This window comes from Eupeodes corollae, chromosome 1 (genome assembly GCF_945859685.1).
Source record: "Eupeodes corollae chromosome 1, idEupCoro1.1, whole genome shotgun sequence".
NCBI classification, from domain to species: Eukaryota; Metazoa; Arthropoda; class Insecta; order Diptera; family Syrphidae; genus Eupeodes; species Eupeodes corollae.
This window is the reverse complement of record NC_079147.1, coordinates 203,723,386-203,745,439: the sequence shown is the minus strand read 5'-3', so window position 1 is coordinate 203,745,439 and position 22,054 is coordinate 203,723,386. Positions and strand designations below refer to the sequence as shown.

The 22,054-nt window shown below is 30.9% G+C and overlaps 1 long non-coding RNA gene across 2 annotated transcripts in view; it reads left to right on the top strand.

Annotated features, from left to right (window-relative positions):
• Nucleotides 1-893: 893 nt before the first annotated feature.
• LOC129954194 (uncharacterized) overlaps nucleotides 894-22,054 on the top strand; it is a 107,177-nt gene continuing 86,016 nt past the window's right edge. The window contains exons 1-2 of one of the 2 annotated variants that reach the window (XR_008782659.1): nucleotides 894-1,317; nucleotides 1,509-1,686. This is a non-coding gene — a long non-coding RNA (uncharacterized LOC129954194). The remainder of the gene's footprint in view (nucleotides 1,318-1,508; nucleotides 1,687-22,054) is intronic. The other variant, XR_008782658.1, reaches the window with a different exon arrangement.

Here is a 22,054-nt window from a genome sequence, read left to right as displayed (position 1 = left end):
GAATAGGCTTCATACAATTTCGTTATTTTAGTTTTTTTTCCCTGGGCTAATAGACTTTTATTACCTCCGTACATCCAAAGGCTTCCCCTGATAAATCCCCAATCTCTTTCTGGTCACAGATAATACTTGTTGTTTTGCTTTACATCTTGTGTATTTAATGGAACGATTTTGTGTCCATTGTCAATTGTATTTCAATCTGTGTCGATTGTTTTTAATTCTGTGTCAGGCTTGCTTAAGATAGAAATTATCCCTTAGAATTATTTTAGCGGTTTAAGTTTGGATTTAGGTTAAGATTTACCTAACATATTTAAAAGATACATTTTTGTAATTACTAAATTACTTAAATACATCTTAATTTAAAAACAAATGTTGCTACTCAACAGTCCGATGAAACTAGGCTCTAGTGACTAACAACTGTCAATTACTCTTGTGTGCGAGTAATGTTATCAGGTATATAAGACACCTAATGTTTTAAGCCGGATCTAAACTCTTCATGACAAGTATTACAGTACCCGTGAAAAAGTCAATAGACCTCTGGCATGACACTCCTTCACACGCGTATTACACTTTCTTAATTTAGTTATTTTAAAAAAGATAGATTTAAATTTAAAAACTTTTATTAATTAATTAGTTAAATGTTAAACTTGTATGTTTACCAATTAACCTAAGTTTACATAGGTATCAAGTTTTAAAATGTTTTTTGTTTTCACAGAACAAATTTATTTATTGTTTTTCTTGCCTAGACTATAACCCAAATATATATACAACAGAAGATGGTATAATTGGTCATAAAGTCGTAGATTGTAAGCATCGCGTGCAATGTTTTGTTTTTATAGAGTCAACAATTTATTTATGGCCATAGTTGATAGACTTTTAATTGCAAAACAAAATATTATTAATGTAAAACAACAGGTAGTAAAATCATTCTATCGAAAAGTAGTTAAGTTATTTGCGAACGTAGCTTTGGACACGGCTTCAATATAAAAATAGTGACTTATTTTGTTAGTTCTATAAAAAGTAGTTCTATTGCCGGCATCTTGTTATCAGCGTGTGTCGAAGTGCCTAAATTTTAAGCAAATAGCAACAAAATCCTAGAATACCCATTTCAAATATAATTTGGTTCAATGGTCCATATTTATAGTTAACTGCATTACTGTGAAACGTAATGGTCATTAAAATCATTTTTCTTGTAAAACGTATTTTATTCAATGATAAATATGTAGTTTATATTAAAAAAATATAAAACTTAATCAAACGGATATTTTTTGATTCCATGATAAATTTGACTTCAATTTTACTGCTTCAAACACAAAAATGGTATTTTAAATTGCCTATATTTTAAAGGAAATGTCATTCGTTTCATTTTATTAATGGTTACTTTGCAAACAAAAATTACTAAGCAGGCTGTTTTTTTTTGCAAGAAAAATCTATTTATGCTTCATTAAAAATAAAAGGTTATAACATTAAACTTTCATTCTCATTACATTTTTAACGATGACTATGACTAGCGACTAGCGACGACGATGACTGTGCGGCATAGGAATGTGAATAAAATATAAAATTTAATTCCAAAAACTCAACACGAGCACTTAAATTATTATTATTTGGAAGGAAGCGCTTATATCTCTCTATAAACAACCTTTTACTTTATTTTTATTTATGTATATTTTTACGTCTTTCTTATAGGTAAGTGTGTGCTTATAAATGTATTTGTATAACTTAAAATGTGTTTTATTTTATTTCTCGGCAATTTCTTAGAGGAAACAAAAGCACATAACACAAATTTAATTAAAAATGATAATTTGAGTAAAAAATCAGTAAACAACTTAAGGGACTCATTTTAAGGAAATACGAAAAGAAGAAACCATAAATATTGTATTTTTCAATCAATTTAAAAATTAACCATTCAGCCATGAAACTAAAACATAATTTAAAAACAACGAAAACTGTAGAAAATGAAAAAATAAAATCACAAATGATTCATCGTTTCATTGATTTGCCCACATTCAATATAACGTCCATAAATTTGGCTAACAAATCTTCTGTTCGCCATCTAATGAAACATATAAATATATTTATATAAAGACTATCATGTGAAATCCTTCGACAATACTCTAACCAAGTAATGTTTGAAATCAACCACCATGTTTTCTACACTCGACCTCGTTTTACACGCGAGAATTCACAAGGGTATCGTTAAAATCCGGAAATCGAACAAAATCGGGGCCAAAGTATAACTTCCGGTTTTTTTTAAAAAAGCCAATCAAGTAGTGGGGTGTACAAATTGCTATTCTCTATTGCATGATTGACACCTATAATTAATGTGCCAAGTTTATAAAGTGGAGTTTTCGGACAGAATCAGACAGTTTTCAGAAAACTAACCCACCTTTATGGATTGTTAAAAACATGTTCAACTATAGGATTATGTGTAAGAATCTCTGGACTCTCAGTCCATTAAGTTTGCACACATGTCAGTTATAAAATAAATGATATTTGATTTTTGTTCAAATTTATATAGATTCTCCTTAGGAGGGATTTTAATTTTGATTTTTCTATTCGAAGTAAAAAGGAAACTTGATGTTTGAATTTTTGATTGACTGTTAAAAGTCCTATAAGAGTGAAAAGTAAAAGTTTACAATTCGTATTAATTAATAACAGTGAGAAAAGAGTAAATGAAAGAAAGCTCATTACTACTTGTTATTTATTTATTTATTAATTCATGTATTGAGTTTTCTCTTACAGATTGCTTAAAACTAATATAAACTTAATTTATATTTACATTTTCACTTAATTGTAATTTAAATACATTTCTTTCAAGACTTCTAAATCTAAATTAAATCTAAGTACATTAAATAATTTCATACATCTTGTGAATGGTTCGTTACAACCGTAATTATATCTATGCAAGGGGATATAAAACAAATGTCTTGATCGTATATTTCTAACTGAAACATAGATATTTAAGAGATTTAGCAAAACAGGGCATTTTATATGGTAAGACAATATATCATAAACAAACATCACACAATTTACAAGGCGCCGATTTCTCAGCGTAGATAGGCTAATCAGGGTACAGCAGGTGGAGAAAGTTGGCATTTTCGGTAAATTCCATTTTCATTGTCGAACCATAAGTCTAGTGAAAGATTTTTATTTTTTTCAATTCGATCTTTTGAAACTGGGTAAAAAGGCTCCCATACTACTGAAGCGTATTCCAAAAACTGCTTTAATTGCGTAAAGATTAGAAATCTCTAAGCAATTTCTTTTTAGGAAACCTAGCATTGAGTTTGCCTTTGCCACTATAAAATCTACAGGGATGTAGCTTTTCATCAAAAACAACACCTAGATCTTTTACTTCAGATCGTCTTTCAAATGCAGTGTTTGAAATATCATAGTCATAAAAAATAGATGTTCTTGACCTGGAAAATGAAAAAATAGTACATTTTTTAGTATTAAGTACAAGAAAATTTTGTTTGAACCAATCTATTATTTTATTTAGATAGCTTTGGATATTAAGGCAATCATTTATGGATTTCACTGTAGAAAAAAGTTTGAAATCATCAGCAAATAACAAACCCGTTGCATATAGCAACAATAACGGTAAAGTTGGCTTCCTTGAGGAACACCCGATAAAACTTTTATTATTTTTGATGAATAGTTTGAAATGTTCACTATTTGTCTCCTATTGACTAAGAAACTGGAGATCCACTGCAGAAGGGTTGAATGAAATCCAAAATGTTTCAATTTTTTCAAAAGCTGCATGATACTAAGCCTATCAAGTGCTTTCTGAAAATCAATGAAGATAACGTCGACCTGAGAACCGGATTAAAGTAATGAAAAGATGATAAAAATCTTCTATTTCAAGCTGATGCATTGTTATAACTTATTTATCTATCTTAAATTAAGCTTTATTTATTCGAATTGCTAATAGTGTAAACTATAATAAATATTTATTGTGGTTCATTAATTTTGTTCTCTTTTTCACTATAACATAATTTATCACTGAATAATGAGTATATGTGTACGGACATACATTCAACCAAATCGGTATTGATGGACCTAATGAACATGTTTTAGGAGATTTTCTACTCAATCAAAAATTACAATAAATTATTTTATGTATCTAGGAATCTGTGTAAGTGAGAAGATAAATCAATGTCAACACACCTAGATATGCTCGTATATAACTGTTTACACTTACTTATGTACCTGAAGATATGAATTTATTTAGGAAAAACTTGTTGAGGATTTGTATTTTCTTAACCATTAATTTCATTATATATAACCTAATGAAAAGTTATTTAGAAAACGTTATTTTGACAAACGATCAGATTACAAGTATTTCTCTGTAAATTAAATAGTATGTATTTAAACAGAGGTTAAATTTCCCTTATACATACTTCTACGCATAGGGACTGATTCAAATAAACCTCAACATACTCGATTTTCAATTTAACTATGTATACTTCTGTTGAAGTTTAAATTGTTTAGATTTTTATTATTATTAGTATAATAAAATTGTACTAACAATCATTTAATACATCGTTAGCTACCAAGGCTTTTCGCTATTTGAAAAGATACAAGTTTTAAATTACATATTCTAAGTTAAGTTTAACTAAACTTACGTGAACAAGTTTTATATTATCTTTAGATATAGTTGATAAAAGTTCTGATAAGGGTTTTCTGGATGTATTCCTTGATATTCTGTCGATATAGTCGCATTATAGCATATGAGAGATGGTGAGTGGTTTGGTTGGCGTACAAACGTTCCATAATGGAGGAGGTTGCTTTAAAATAACAAGCTCATGAGTAATCTTTGTAGGTCCCATTATTAGCCGAATATAATTTTTGGTCCAAGATTAAAGTATGTCGCTAGGGTAAAGTGCTCTGTCTGCGTTTTGGTTGATCTTGCAATAGTGATGACGATACTTCAGCCAAGAGGTTTTTAAGTTAGTCATCTTCGCATTGCAGTGTTTTTTAAAGTCTTTGGAATTGAAAAAATAGAAATTTAAAAGTGTCTCTTTTTGAGCCTTTTTGGCTACAAGCGATGTTCATGTGTCCTGGAACCCAGGCATTTTTGAGGTTTTTTCTTTTTTCAATAAGTTTGTCACGTATGACAAGAATTATAGTAGAATAGTTGTTGATGTTTTTGATAGCATTAATGGTTGATAAACTGTCAGTGAAAATAATATTAATATTTAGAGGTTTTTCTATTTTCCAAAGATATTTTTACTTCGATGTGTTACATAAGAAAAACTTAGTGTGTTTAGAAGTGTTGTTTTCAAAAAGAAATACCATGCAAACAATTTAAAGTTATGAAGAAAAATATAGTTTGTTTCTTTTCTAATTAGTACAAGAAAGTAAATACTAAGTGCCACTAAAATTAACATTATATATCGTGATGTGACGTGGTACTAAATAAGTAAAATTTTGAACAAGAAAAAAAACTTAATACCTTTCAAATTTTTCGAATAAGAAATAATATTAATTTCAAAGTTTTATGTAACGAAGAATAAGGTTTTAAACACTTTGCCTTGTATAACCAAACACTTTCCACTTTACATTTTTACTTTGTTAATTACTTTACACCAAACGCAAATATACAAAGACGAAATTATTGAGTTGAAAAGTTTTCCTCTTTTCAAAATACTTTTCTAACAAACTCAAATTTACGAAGTCTTTTCTCAAAAATTAATTTGCAAAGTTTCTTCAAACAATAAACTTTACAAGTGTATGTTTAGAATTTTGCAAAGCTTTTCAGTAGTATGCAAAGAGAGATTTTCATTTACAAATAATGTATGAGCCGTTTTCAAAATTAAGAAGTAAAATCTTAATGGGCATAGGATTTTTTTTAATTTTAACAAATTTAGCAAACAACACGAATTTTGAAATTCGTGGTTATCGCATTGATTCATTTGAATTTTAAAAATGGCTGTTGGGTTTGATATCTCGGTTTTTATATTCTCGTTTCTTAAAATCCTGATTTAAAAATCTCGTTTTTTATAATCCTGCTTTTTATATTCCCGATTTTGTATAGTCCCCATATTTGTTATCCCGTTTCTTATAATCCTGTTTTTTACTATCCCGATTTTGCAATCAAAACTAGTTGTTTAATTTTTAAAAAGCGAGTTTTTAGAATTAAACAACTATGTAGGATGCTAATTTTTTGTGCAAGAGTGTACGATATTATAATATTTTAGTCAAGTTATTCGACATAAAAACATTTGACTCCTAGTGTTATTTAGTTTAATGCATTTTTGTTTGTAATCAAAAAACAGTTCATTGTTGGAATTTGACGGGATTTTAAAAAGTGGGATTGCATTAATCGGGATCTTAAATAAGCGTGATTTCAAAAAATCGTTTAATTTTTCAGTTTATAGAAAAAAAACTTCCTTTTAAAAAGCTGCTGTAAAATAATTTATATATATATATTTATATAAAATGTATCGTTTTGAAGAATATTTTGAATATAAAGAACTTAATTATAGTAACAAAAGATTAGTTAGTCGACAAAAGAAAGGTTTCGATTAACGAAAAATACCATCGATTTTTTTTGTCTGAAACAATAGCCAAAGGAATAGGTGTTTAAATCTCTGACAACAACTTTTGCGTACAGCTGAGAATTAAACCTAATATGGAGGTGTTGCGTCTATGCACGGAATAAGCAAAGAAACCGTCTTCGAGTGAAAAATTACCTTTAAATTTTATATAACCTCCAAGACTTTTAACTTTTGATTAATTGTATCTGATCGAATTAATTGATTTTTTTATATAATTTGGTTAAAAGCTTTTACTTTTCACTTTTCAAATAAATTTTTTTCACTTCGTAAATTTTGTGAAACATCCTGCACTTTTATTTTGCAGGGTATTATATGTTTTTTTGTAAAGTTGTAAATTGAAAATGTTGTAATAGGATCCAGTCAACATTTTTAGAAAGTTGTTGTTTTAAATAATCTAAAAAAATACTACTTAAAGTTAGTAGAAATTGATTTTCGATTTAAATATCTTGCGATTAATCAAAGATATTGCCTTCGAGGTATTGTTTTATTATAAAAAATGTTGTTTTTAACATTTATTATTTTTTATACAAAATAAACAGACATTTTTTTTAAATAAGAATCTGCAAAAAATACTAATCAAAATGTTTAAGAACTTATGTTCGGTTCAAACATTTTTGCGATATTGAATCCAAAATATATGCACATCAATATACAAAATTGAGTGATTTTTTAGAAAAATTCAATTTAAAACTTTTTGTCAAATTAAAAAAAACAAAATAATCTTATAAGAAATTGTTTCTGACTAAAATTGTATGAAAACAAAAAAAGAACTTCACTTAAAATTGTTTTTCTCACACAAAATGTTTGTACTAATATTTTGTTAAAATTTAAGGAAAAGTGAAAGACGAGTAAGTTCATTTGACTTATAGCACTAGATGACATTTTAAGTATGTATTTGTATTGATTCGATTCAAACGACAAACAGTTCAATGTTCAGATATGTAAAGTTTTATGTTTTTTTTGGAATTCGGTATTGTACTTTTTTTCTAATTTTCAATCACTTTCAATATTGTTATCCACCCAACTTGTATGAGATCAACCCAACCACTGGGTAATTCTCATACATGTTTTGAATATTATTAAGAACCTCATATAGGAACTCTCTATTACAACTCTACTATTTTTAGCTATTGTCTTTTCAGAGGTATGTACTCGTATTTTAGTTAAATTTTTCCACCACGTCTATATTTGGATGTGTTATTTAAAAATCCTTAATATTACACTGATCCTTCGTTCTAAAAACGCCAACCATGCATTTCAAAACCAATATTTCTAAGAGCAGTTATTTTCTTCTTTTATGTTTTGTAAGTTCAGTTGGGGAAAAGGCAAATTATTGAATGATTTTTTAATTTGAAAACAAAATTTTTCAATTTATAACTTTCGAAATTCAAATCTAAAAATTGTCAGTGAAATGGAAATGCTTACAATATTTCAATTCAATTTATGTCATATTTTAATTATAAGTTAATACTAGTTTATTTTTTAAATTAAATCTATGTACCTAGGTACTTAAGTCTGCAATCTACATAAGTGCGCCCACTTATCGTGTGATGCACGCATATTTAATATAAATCCAAACCAACACTTGCATCGAAATGCACTTAAAAGCAAAAAAGATAGAAATAAAATTGTGGCAATTAAGTAGCAATGAATATAAAGCAAAAACAAAACTGGAAAACAAACTAAGATATCCTTGAAGTGCGTTGTTGTGCTAGTTTCACAAGTGCCTACGTATTTTTTAATATGCCTTTACCTATAGTTTTAACCCATTGAAATGTCGTTATATATCTGAAGGAACTTTCTCTTCAGAAGTCTGAACTGTAAATAATAATATTTTATAATATTTTTTTTTGTTGGCTCTAGGTCTTCTCTGCTTCTATGTTTTCTATTTGATGTTGAGATGAGTTCTTTAAATTAAAAAAATAAAAATGTATATCTGTTTAACCTTGAGCATAGTACCGTTCAAGTTGTATTAATATTATGTTAAAGAACATAGATATAAAGCGTTTATTGGAAGTTTTGGCTTCATAAAAAAAGAATAAGATATATATGCAGTTTCTAGCCAAACATTTTAAGGTGTTTCAAAGGTTTTAGATTTCAGAACATACCATCGCATTTCAGTCTCTTTCGTTTTATTAAAAAATTAATAACTGCTATAAGACAAACGTCTATCTCCGAGCGAATGATAAAAAATTAAAATTCCGCTTGTTTTTCCAAGTTCCTTTATTTGAATCCTTAATATAAATACATTATCTTATTTATATTTATACATCTAAAAGATTAATTTTTAAAGCAATGTTTGTATATTTTGTGTTTACCTCAAGATTTCAAATAACAAATCAACTTTGATTTATTCCAATCATTAATATTTCTAACAAAATAAAATGAGAAAAACAATCGCAATAAGAAGGAAAAGCATTAATCAGAGGAAACCACATAAGGCACTGCAACATTTCTCAATACAACCACCCGCGACTCGGAACCCGAACAAAAATTTTATGTTGGGATTTTATTTTTTGTTCCTCGTTTCCTTGTAACTGTAATTATTACTCAATAATGTATATATTACAACATTCTCCCACACTTAAAGTACCCGCAAACGGCAAGAAAACACAAACAAAAAATATATAATGCAATCAATATATTTTTGCAGTGGAATTGCCACCATTTATAAAAACAGTACACCTACTCCCCAAGCCTCCTTAGTCCTCCTGCTCACCTCCGCTCCAAGTTTTCAATGGAAGTGAAAATCGATCCGATATGTTTGGTTGATATACATACATACATTTATCAAAATGTCAATATGAAATTATATACATAAATAAATATAACAATTAGTGGCTAGATGTGTGGGCCTTGGTGTATACCTTTAAGCAATGAGCTGATTATAGAGTTCAATAAAAAATAAACATTGGTTGATAGACGTACATAATATTGTTTTAATAATAAACGTGAAGCATTGTTTTTTTTTTAATGCATACAGAAAAACTACCACCAACAGCTTCTTGTTTTTCAAATTTGAATGTTTGCAGTAATGGTGTTAACTTTTAAAGACGAAAAGTAATAATGAAAATGACGAATGTATTTGAATTAATAACATAATCCAAGACTGAAAATAAAAGTCAAGCCAATTAAAACTCGATTTGAAGTTGAATCCAAGTTCTTAATTCAATAAGCTAGATTTTAAGAATAAGGAATGAGCATGAACTCTTAAAAATATCTGCCAATTGGCAGATTATTAATTTTGATACTTGGCTTTTGGAACTTCATACATTAAGAAATTAAGTAAATTTTAATTGATAATTATAATGTTGGTCTTTTTTTTATAAAAAGTGTCCCATAACTTACGCAAAATGTGAATGCTGTGCCATTTAAACGTTGCAAACGAAAAAAATATAAGCAGGAGACAGCTATATAGTTAGGTCTTACTAAAGATGGAAAGCTATACGATGTTGCGTTAACATTCCAAATTATTACAATTTTAACTTAGAAACCTCATTAGCAATTGTTAAGAAACATATTCGGGTCTACCACGATATCTAGAAATTAATTGTCTAGAAAGCAAAAATCTCGAATATGAAAATCTCGAAAACAAAAATCTAGAATGGAAAAAATCTCGAAAACAAAAATCTAGAAAATAAAATCTCGAAATGCCAAAATCTAGAAAAAAAAAATCTCAAATGCAAAAATCCAGAATGTATGTTTGAATTTTTGAGGCAATGTTCAAAATTCGCGCGAATTTTAAACATTGCCTCAAAAATTCAAACATACATTCTGGATAACTTACTGCTTCTTAACTAACTTAAAGTTGACAAGTAAAGTTATCAATCATACAATTGCACATTGCTACACAAATGCACCTTTCTTATTGTTTGCAAATTTTTTTTTTCTTGCTCAGAAAATAAAATATTGGGTAAACTGATGTATTTGTGTTTTATTGACTTTGAACTGTTAAAAATACAAAAAAAAATCTCGAATTTATATTTTTTTTCAAGATTTTTTTTCTAGATAGAGTCTTTCGAGATTTTTGTTAATTCTGGATTTTTGTGGATTCGAGATTTTAGCGTTCCAGATAATTTTTTTTTATTTTCGAGATTTTCGGCATTCGAGATTTTTGGCATTCTAGATTTCGTCATGATCCCAACATATTCATCCACAACGTGTGACGGTTTGGTACTGATTTTGGGTTGGAGCCTGTATCGCTCCATTTTTCCTTAAAAATGTTGGTGGCTTAGTAGAAATAATAAATGATGATTGCGACGATATAGTCCAATGACTAGTTTACAACATATGGACGTATAATTTTATCAAGGTGGTGTCATCTAACCTAAGTTAGTAAGTGATTCTATGAGACCAATCTTTTTTCGCGCTCGTACTGTGGCAAGAGTCCTTAGAGATCTAAGCACACATAAATCCGCTGGTCCCGATGGTATCCTCGCTATTATTCTGAAAAGGTGTTCTTAAACGCTGGTAAAAACACTGCGTAAGCTTTTTCATCTGTCCTACTCCTCAGGTCTCGTTCTGAGAGGATGGAAAACTGCATTTGTCCAGCCCATTCCCAAAAATAGCGAATCTTCCTCACCGTCTAATTACCGACCGATTACACTTACGTCCCTTCTTTCCAAAGTCATAGAAACGCTGATTAATTATCAGCTCAAGAAATATCTTGCAGATCGAAAGCTTCTTAATGACCGACAGTACGGCTTTCGAAGCAATTGGTCCACTGGTGTCTCATGATTCATCTCACCGAACAGTGGAACAAATCTTTACATCGCTTTGTAGAAATAGGGTTTGATAGGGTTTGGCATCAAGCTCTCTTATCGAAAATGCGTGCTTTCGGTTTTCATGAATCCCTGCTTCATTGGATTAGTAATTACCTTTCGGATCGTTGAATACATGTAGAATTGGATGAATTCAAGTCTGAAAACGATAAAATAAATGCTAGTGTGCCCCAAGGCCCTGTTCTATCTCCAACACTCATTCTCATTTTTATTAATCATCGCCTGTCTGCAACTTTTAATGCAATACATTGTTTTGCTAACGATAGTACTCTTAGCTTTTCATATTCTTTTTCAGCCTCACATCCCTCTTCTTCGGATGTGGTACTGCATAACGACAAAATATGATTAGCTCATTAAATTCAGACCTAAACAGCATTGTTCAATGGGGATTAAAAAACCGCGTATAATTTAATGCTGTCTTGTATAGTTTAAGTGAAATACACCCCCTTGCCATTATCCATGGATGGCACTTGCATCAATGATACTGAACGCCTCGATATTCTCGGTATGTGTGCACCAGCTACCTCTTGTGGAACGATCACATACGTGATGCTGCCATAAATGCGGCAAGGTGTTTGAGTTTCCTTAGGTGATGCAATAAATATTCCAACCCTTCTGATTTGGCTGTTATCTACAAGACTCATATACGTGCAAAGCTTGAGTATAACTCCCATCTCTCTGCTCTTGCTCCTGCAACTTACTTAAGCTTCTTGGATAGTATTGAACGTAGAACATTTGAATTGATAAACGATAATGTCATCATAAGTTCATTAACATCGCTTGAACATCTTCGTAATTTTTCTTGTCTGACCCTTTTCTACCGTTTTTCCTTCCCTTAAACAGTTGAACCGTAATACTCGGGCTTCTGGGAATGCTCATCAGTATACCCTCGAGCCCAACTTCAGCCGTACTGTCAACGTGTGGTTGGCCGATTTTGTTATAAGAATTGGCCATTCATATTGACGTTGTTATTTTGTCTTTAATAAACCCAATGCCATCAATTACTTGAAAGATAAAATAGAAGGTGATTTAATTACATTCTGCCATCAATATAAAATTGTGATAAAAAACTTCACTGAAAGAGAATAGTTTTGCCAACAAAGCAATTAATTTTTTTTGTTGAGTTCCACAATATGTGATTAAAAACTGACAATCCAGATATTCTAATGCTTCGAAAAGTAACATTTCAATCGAAATTAAGAAATCGACCAAACGTGCACCAACATAATAAAAAACTTGATCAAAAAAGAACGCATATGCCTGGGTGCACCATCCACAAAACACAAACACCCAAACCGACATAAATTAATGACACACTGCAATTGACACATAAGTTGAACTACAACTTGATTATGATTCTGGGCGAACAAGTTGTGCTTTCTTTACCAGCGCGTATTATGTCCTCAAAAGAGAAACCACATACACTTATGCTTTCTTTTTCCGATATACAGGAACTATAAAGCAAGTATTGTATTCGTTAAAAAAAAAACCAAATCAATTAATAAATGAAACATGATAAAATTGATTTCCCCCATTCCGTCCAACCATTTTTCTGCCCGTCCTCGGCCCCATAGTCAAAAACCATTGCTTCGATTGAGTTCAAACTTGAAAGTTAAGGTTCGAAGCAGATTCGCGTTGAGTGTTTTTTTTTTTAAATTTGGTTAGGAATAAAAAAAACGGTGGTCCTCATAATTTTCTTTCTTCAAAAACACTCGATAGATTTTAAATAAAATTTCTCCAAAAAAACGATTTTCGAAAAAAATTCCATGTTTTTGTATTGATTATTCAAATCGCATTTCAATTTTTGCTAAAGATATTTTAGACGTAAACTTAGACAACAGCTTGGACAGCATTTTATAATATCTTCGCCATTTTAGCCTCTTTTTGTTATGACTTCTGCTGTAGTATTATATTAAGGGATCAGGACTGCCATGAAAGACGTCTGGGTTCAATGTCTAACCGTGCAACCTAATAAAAATTGATTCTTTTTCTCAGGTTCTCCAAAAGTAATCCTTGTCATGAAAGCGCTTTTCAAATACTCAGTTCACTTTTGGGATACAAATTGATATTTCTTACACACAGGAGTGATTGAGAGTTGTAAGTCACTAGGGCCACGAGGAAGAGCTTACATATTTATTTAATGGTTAAAGATGTGTTAAATTGTGAAATTCTTTTTATTTTCTGCCTTCAAAATTCAATCAATAAAATGTTTTCTGAACTTTTGTCAAGGTTTGGAATTGAAAGATCCCAGTATCCAAGTCGTAATTTTATTTTACAACGACGATGCCGTTGCATTTTACGCTAACTCCGTGTCAGCCCAACGACATGGCTAAACATACCAACAACCCTCTAACTAATCAGCAAATCTAACAAATGACAACTGGAAAGGAACACCTCTAGGATAACCAAGTCAACCGACTTTTATTTTTAGAACACCACAATATTTAAATTTAATCTTAAGCCAATAAATAAAGTTAGGCCCCCTGTGTGCTATTTTATTCTAAGACAATGTATCTATTTAATCTTAAGACTATCCAATTGTATACATAAAAGTTCAATAAAAAATCTTGAATCTTGAAATCTTGTAATATTTATTTTAAACAGGGCTATTTAAAAATAATTACTTTTCTTTTGAAAGATGTGCAATTTTTTCGCTTTTTATAAAATTTTGTAATTACACTTACACAATGGCATCAGAGGACTAAATAAAAGTATCAGTCAATAAAATTGTTGGCTTGTTCTCTTAAAGATTTTTAAATTTGTCACTTAAATCTTTTTTTTTGTTTTCGACCAAACAATAACTTCAGTGTATGATTGCTTCGTCATTAAATAATTAAATTCGGTCAGTTTTTGTTACTAATACTTACTTCATTAAGCTATTTAATTACATTTTCAGAACTTCTGTGTTATAATTGGCGAATAATGTCAAAAGCCTTTAATTGAAACCTTACTCCAAGACAACCTTAATAGCTTTGCTATCAGTTTCTGATCGGTTTTCAATTATATTGCATCCAGAAAGGGCTGTTAATGTGAATTCACTGTTTTCCCTTTTCCCTCCATTATGTGCAGTTTCTCCGAAAATCATGATGTTTATATGTAAGTTCGTCCTGGATTTCCATTATAATGCGGTCCTTTTTTGATGGGAATAAGTAAAGTTTTTACTTCCATACTCATTTTATTTAAAAATTAAGCACAAACAACGCTCTCTTACGGACAGAAAAAAACACCAAATTATAAAATTTTACTTCATCAGAATGTGTGTGTATGTGTGTATACTGTATATCCATATATAATTGGAGATTTTTTTTTGAAATTGTCATAATTGTGTCACAAACAAAACGAAGCAGTAAAATATCCTTTAAAAGTTAGTACCTTGCTGATTGTCATGCATGCTCATCGTAAATTTATGCACAGCAAAAATTGGAACGTGTTTCACTCGAATACCTACTTTTAAGTTGCACACATACACAGTTGAATATTATACAATATGACGATTGACGGTATATATTTATTTGTATGTATGAATGTAGGTGGAATACTAGCGACGACGCGACCGACGCACGTGCTTATGGCACACACAGTCATTTATTGCAAATTGTCATTTCGCGAGAATGGAATGTGTTGTTATCCTTGATTTGAATGTAAATGCGGGTTAAATTGGGGTTATAATTTCTGCGTATATAAGATATCTTCCAATTTTGAAGAACAGTTTTGAATTGACGGTGTTGTTGTCGTCAATCTTCTTGATATAAAATAAACATAATATATACACTTATACATACATTAAAGTCCTTTTGTTTGCATGAAATTAAATTCGTTACTTGATATTGAAGCGAGTTTTGTATAAAGAGATTGTTCATATGAATTTCTTAAATCATTGTAAGATTTCATGGGTTCAAGAACCTAAAGATTCGTTGGATAGTATTGAGGTGGGTGTTTATTTTTCATCAATTAAATCAGTTAGGTAGTATACATACTGAATTTGTTGATGTAATCGATTCAATATTATTCTTATTATTGATTCACTTCACCTTTTTCTATGGCACTATCATAAGTTTATTTGAATTTCAATTTCCTCATACAGGTTTTCGCCAGTTTAAATCAATTTCGTAAGAAAAACTTAAAAACGTTGCATTTATTACTTCACAATTTTTTGAACTAAACTGTGTCCATGATTTTTCAAAAAGAATTTCGGATATCAGAATGCTAAGTATAGCAAGATACTTCCTACTATTCATATTCTTACTTACTAACTGAGGGTGGCTCTACCAGCCCTGTGTTAAATAGGGACTCATCGAACTAACTTTTTCATCTAACTCTGTCCCTAGCGAGATGTCTCCAATTTCACACTCTAAGTAGGTAGAGGTCACTTTCCACTTGTGTGCACCACCTGACCTGTGACCTGCATCTAGTGCACTGTCCAGTTAATACGATTTCGGAGCATTGGTTTCCATGCATTCTACGTAACCCATTCATCTCAATCGTTGGAGTTTTATCTTCCTCCACTTACATTTTATGCAAACGGGACCGTAGAACACGCAAAGAACTTTTCTCTCGAAACAAGCCAAGTAGCTTTCGTCCGCTTTTCTCAAAGTCAATGCTTCTACAATGTGTATAGCAGGACGGGGATTATAAGGGTCTTATATGGCTACACTTTAGTTGCTCCAAACTATTATTTCAAGGATAATACAGAAATTATCATAACTGCGTATCACCTTCTCTAAAGCCTTTTTTGACATGAAAATGTTCAGTTTAGTTGTTTCCAATATTTATGGAACACCAACATTCTCCATGCGCTTCCTGCACAAACAGACGATTTTGACATGGCTCTAAACTGTTCGATGAAAAGATGGTGGGTGTCGATTTGATGTTCTTAGGTTTTTTCCACGATATGTTGTAATTTTAATATCTGATAGGCTGTGAACTTTCCTGGTCTAAAGCTACACAACATTTGTAAGTAAAACTATATTTATTTCTTTTAAGTAATATTCAAATAATCTCCTTTTTTGGATGGCGTAGAGTATTGCAACCATAACCTCAACAAATATAAAGAAATAGACATTGATGCGCTAAATTGACCAGACAGACTTGATCTTTAAGGTATGAGAGAAGATAACTACAGAATTTCTTTTGATGTCCCTGGCAACAACCTTGAAAATAATTAGTTTAGATACTTTATAAGAGTATCTCTATCTGTAAGAGCACATAGGTAACCATGCAACAATATTCCATGGGCATTTTACTATTTCTTATAATAATAATGATAGGTTGCGTTGAGTGTGCATTATGATTGTGGTAGTACAATAAAGTACCTACAATCGTTTTGCTAGGAACTATCTATTCTCAGAAATTCTTTCTTTATTATACTCAAGATTGGTACTTTTTAGTACTGAAAATGTCACCTACAGTTTAATCCGATAATAAAATATTTATTTATTAAAACTTAATTTAAGAATCTGTTTTAACTCATTAAATAAAATTATATACAACATAAAAATATTAGTACTGCATAAAAGAATAATTATTTAAGCAAACGAACAAATTTTAAGAGGAAACAAAAGTTGTTTTACATCCGTGTTGGCAATACAAGAGTAGCAAATATGTATTCTAATATTATGAGTGGGAAAGTCAGTTTGTTTGTTTGTTTGCTTGTTTGTTTGTCCGTCACGTCATATTGGTTGAATATTATGACATAATTCTTTGTCTGGAAGTAGCTACGAGGCAGAAAAGTGTTTTAAGTTACTTTTAACAGCGGTAAAATAACTGATTTACAGCTCATTGGAGCAGATCCGATTTGTAACACTAATTGAGTAGCATATTAGATGCTGTTGTTATATATCATTAGTAGTTTCTTATATTGACATTAAAACACGAAAGTATGCTGAAAAATATTAAAAATAGGAGATAGGCGGTTAAGACCTTTGCCAATTGCTATGTGACACTAAAGAAAATTTTTGTAATTTAGTACATAGTAATTCTGAAATATTTACTCTGGTCAACAATTTAACATACATAAAAATCAATTTCCCTGTCAAATGGCGATTGTAACACCAAGAAAAGTTGTTGTTTTGAAAGAAAATTCTAACATATTGGATGCAGTAGAAGAAGATATGAGTATTTGTGAATAGACACTATCATGGAATCAGAACAGCGAACTTCATACCCTTGAACTGCCAGTTGTGCCCTCATATATAAGCATGAGAAATTTAGATGCTTCTTGATTATGTAACACTACAAGGCTTCGGGACACACAAGTTCAAGATTGTTAAACTGCATCTTATACAACTAAACACTTTCGGACTATGAAATTATTCGGTTGATTATATTATATGACATCACTCATTTTGACATGATAGTTCCTAAGAGCTGTTAAATATTATGGTGATAATTGACAAATCAGCATTCAAGCTTTCTAAGTATACGTCATCCTTAAAAAAAGGAGCTCTTACGATATTAAACATGAATAAATAATTTGAAATCATCTTTTTCGTTTTTCCCCTTTATTTACCTGTCAAAAACCTTCTAACAATACTGTCATAAATCCCCATAAGGAAGATGCAAGTGGGTAAATATTATAATAGATTGTAGGATACTCGAACTAACTTGCATAACGCAAGCTATTCAAACTTTCGATTTTGGCTTATATAATGTAAATTGTCAATATTATGACGTTAACATGTTATTAGAATTAATTATTCAATTAGCAATCAAATTGACAAACACGTTATTTGTTGTGAAATTGGTAATTGTTGTGGTCAATTCTACGGTGTGACATGATTAGGATAACACTAACACCAGGCTATCTTCTGTATTTAGTGATGGATTATTATTTAATGCCATATGTGTATAGCGTAATATAGAGAACACAAATATGTGCGAGTATATGTACATTATACAAAACGTTCATCCTCAGAATTGTGCTGGCCTTGTTATTTTGGTATTTTGTGGTGTAGGTCGTCATCGTGTCGTTGGCTTTTGAATTTGTGTTCCTATAGTATCTGTCTAATGTCCTATGTTGTCCGTCCAGTCCATGCAGTGTCATATACAAATGGTGCCCTTCTAGTGTAAATGTATGTACTCTCAAATTAGTTTCTCATTATCGTGATATGTGCTTCAGAGTCTAGAGTCCGGACTGTGGACTATGCGGCTACATTATGTTAACGAGTCTCTTTTACTCTGTTTTCATTAACAATCAGGTATTTGTTGAAATAGTACTTTTCATGACATACTCAAATACTCGGTATATGTCGTTAAAGTTTTTCCATTCCATTATGTCTAGAAGTGCTTTTTTCCCAATCTAAGAATCTAAGTGTCCTAGTTGGCATTAAGCCATTTAATGAATTTCATATCTCACATAGACAAAGCAATGGTCTGGATAGTTTCCAATTATGTCTTCGTTTTTTTTTTTATTTTTCTGTTCCTTTATAAAGATCAAATATTTATTCCTTGTGTCCTGCTACCAACTTTATTATGAATAAATTTCCCATCCATTTCATAGTTACATAGTTGCGTTACGTTTGCGAAACCGACTTTAACTTATTTCGATGTTTAAAAAAACCCCGAATTCCTAGATCAGAAAAACACTTTTTACTTTGCAGTTTGCAAAAAAATATCAAATAGACTTCATTTGAAAAGTGTTACACCAATTTAAAATACAACTTTGCAATTAATTTGTATTGTGATAAGTTGCAAAGTAAATCTGCAGATATGCATTGAAAAGCAATGTTGTATACTCAAAAGTTGTTAGAAGGAACTTAAATACAAATTCCCTTTAATGTTTGTTTCCAATTTTAGACAATAAAAATTTGATGGTATTTCTCGTTAATAGAAAACTCTCTTTTGTCGAAAAATCATTTCCGATATATCTAAGTTGTTTTTTAGTTTTACTACTTTTTGGTCTCCATTTTAAACGGTTTTTCAAATGATGACTACGATTTCAATTGATTAAAAAAACTCTAAGAAATCAGGCATTTTTAAAATTAAGATTAATCAACTTGTTAACCACAAAATTCAAAATTATCTTCTTTGGTCAATTTTTTAAAATTACAAAAAAATTGTCTATTGCCCTGCTAACTATTATTTATTTCTTCATTGTCAAAAAAGTTCATATATTTTTGTATTAGTTTTCGTCCTCTTTTTAAAACGAGCTCTTATTTGCAAATGAGAATTTTTTTTTGTATATTACCGAAAAGCTTTTCCAAATTTGTAATATAATTTGAAAAGTTTATTGTTTTGTGAAACCGAAAGAAAAAAATACCTAATTAATTGCAAACATTTTTGATTTCTTTTCACTTGCGTTGCTCAACTTCAAGTACAATTACATGGTAATCCCCACAGCTAAATTCAAACATATTTGGCAGATAGATTGGTCTTAACGTAAGCTTTTATTTACTAGTACTAGTCTCATAGGTGAACGCCCTGGGCTTAGGATCCATAGAAAAATATTGCCTCTCCTTTGTTGTTTAATGAAACAAAAATGGAAACATTTCACTTTTTAGAAAATTTGAGTTCAGTGAAACGTATCTTGCAAAGCGGAAAACTTTTCCATTGAATAATTCCTTATTTTCAAAGATGCAAAGTAAAAAGTGTTGGTTAAAATAGGCCCCAGTTCTAAGTTTTGAAACCAAACCTTTGGAATTATAAGCGTATTTTGAACAAACACATACATAAGTACGTTAATGTAATGAACTGGATGTTTTGCTTAGACGAGTGGTTTTCAATATGACAATATTTTTTCTTGCTTATTTGAGTTTGTCATTTAATTATAACAACCTGCATTTTGAACAACTGAAGTCTTGGAAAAGAATATTCGGTGAGTTATTGCTGCAAAAAATGGTCGAGAATTAAGTCTCTCAGTTAAAATTTCTTCAAGCCAGCTGTGGCGGCCGTTGGCAGAATATCATTTTAAATAACAATAACGAACCCTAACCTTAATAAAAAAAGCTCAATTCTTGGCCATAGAAGAACATTCTTTAGATATAGAATGACTTCTCTTAGTGAAAAACAAGTAATTAAATAATGCATGTGCCACCTAACTTTTTTCACTTGTACTGCCTCTTTCGAGGAATGGACAAATCCTCCAAGAGTAATTCTTGTCATGAAAAAGTGCTTTCTCAAATTATCCGTTCGGATTCGGCATATAAATTGTAGGTCCCTTCCATCTCTGACAACATTACTCGCACACAGGAATGGTTGGGAGTTGTAAGTCACTAGGCCCTGCTTCTTCATGGACTGTTGCGCCACCTAAAACAAACAAAATAATTTGTATAGTTAGTATATAATTGGTACGAAAGCATCGAAATCTTTAAAATAAATTATTTAAAATGGTCTAACCTCTGATAATTTGACTGTTTTGAAAACCTGATACGATTCAGCAAAATGGAATTCTAATACATGACACTACCATCAATCAAAAATCATCCACATGTCATCGATTGAAATGAACAGACTTCCAGATAAAGGTTTCCTTATGAATAACATTTATATCATTTGTAAAAAAGACGCCATTACTAAAATTGGAATTTTACAGAGACTACACTTATTTACTGTATGTAAAGCCTTTTCTCTTAAGGCTTTCAGAGTTCAGTTAATACAAATACTCAAGACGATCAATAGCCAACATTTTCATCGCATAGAAAGTTTTCTGTGATGAGGTCCATTATCACCTCAAAAGGCTAGTTTAGTACGCAGAATCATTGCACTTGTTTTTATCAAAAGCCTTTGGAGTTTTATGGTTGAAGGTTGAAATGAACTAATGCTAATAATTGATGACTATTTCGTTTGGAAGTAATTGATTGGGACTTGAAATAAACCGGCAGCGGAAGCAATAGTAACTTTGCAAAAAAATCTCCTGACCATGTTATTTCTCGGAGAGGTGGTACAATTTGGACCTAAAATTTCTTTCTGACAAATAAAACCTTTGCTAAAGCTCAACAACCGATACGAGATCTTAAAAATAGCGGTATTTTCACAGCAAGTTTAAGGTTCATGCAGGAAGACTTAAAAAGGTCGCCTCCTTGTCACGGTGTAATTTATTTTTCTTTTCAACAATTCAAAAAATCTCAGAATATTATTCCCAACAGTGCTTTCAGCTTAAGTCTGCAAACAGTGTTTTCCGAGTTGACAAAAAAAAAATAATGCAAAAAATGTGTTGCAACATGATGCATTTCACGTTATTTTTGTCACTTTTTGTCACTAATGTAGTCACGTAAAAGCCACAATTTTTCGTCCCAAAGCAATTTTTTTAGAATCTCCATCTTCCATCCGCATATATTTTTAACAAAAGGGGCAACATTAAAATAAAATAAAAAAGCGAAGTAGAAAAAAAGCCTGGCATACTTTTCGGCGTCATGCAAGAAATAAAAAATAGATGTGTTTGTGTTATGGAGATATTCTTGAATATGGCTTGGAGCAGGTTTGTATAGGTAGAAGTATGGCATGGCGGAAATGGCGGCGCGGCCTGACTACACGGCTAGAGTCAGGAGCAGCCCACAGAGTGTACCTTCCGTTTTATGATGGAATCTTGAAATTAATTTACAAAAAAGGAACACATATGCAGCGACGCCGACCAGGAGAGCAGGGAGGGAGTGGACTTAAATTAAACGACACGGCGCGGGGTCGGTTATGTGACGTCATTTGGTTAAAATATTAAATTTTTTGTGCTCGTCGCATCGCGTCGGTCGTGAAGAAAAAGTAGTATCAAAAGCGACTATGACT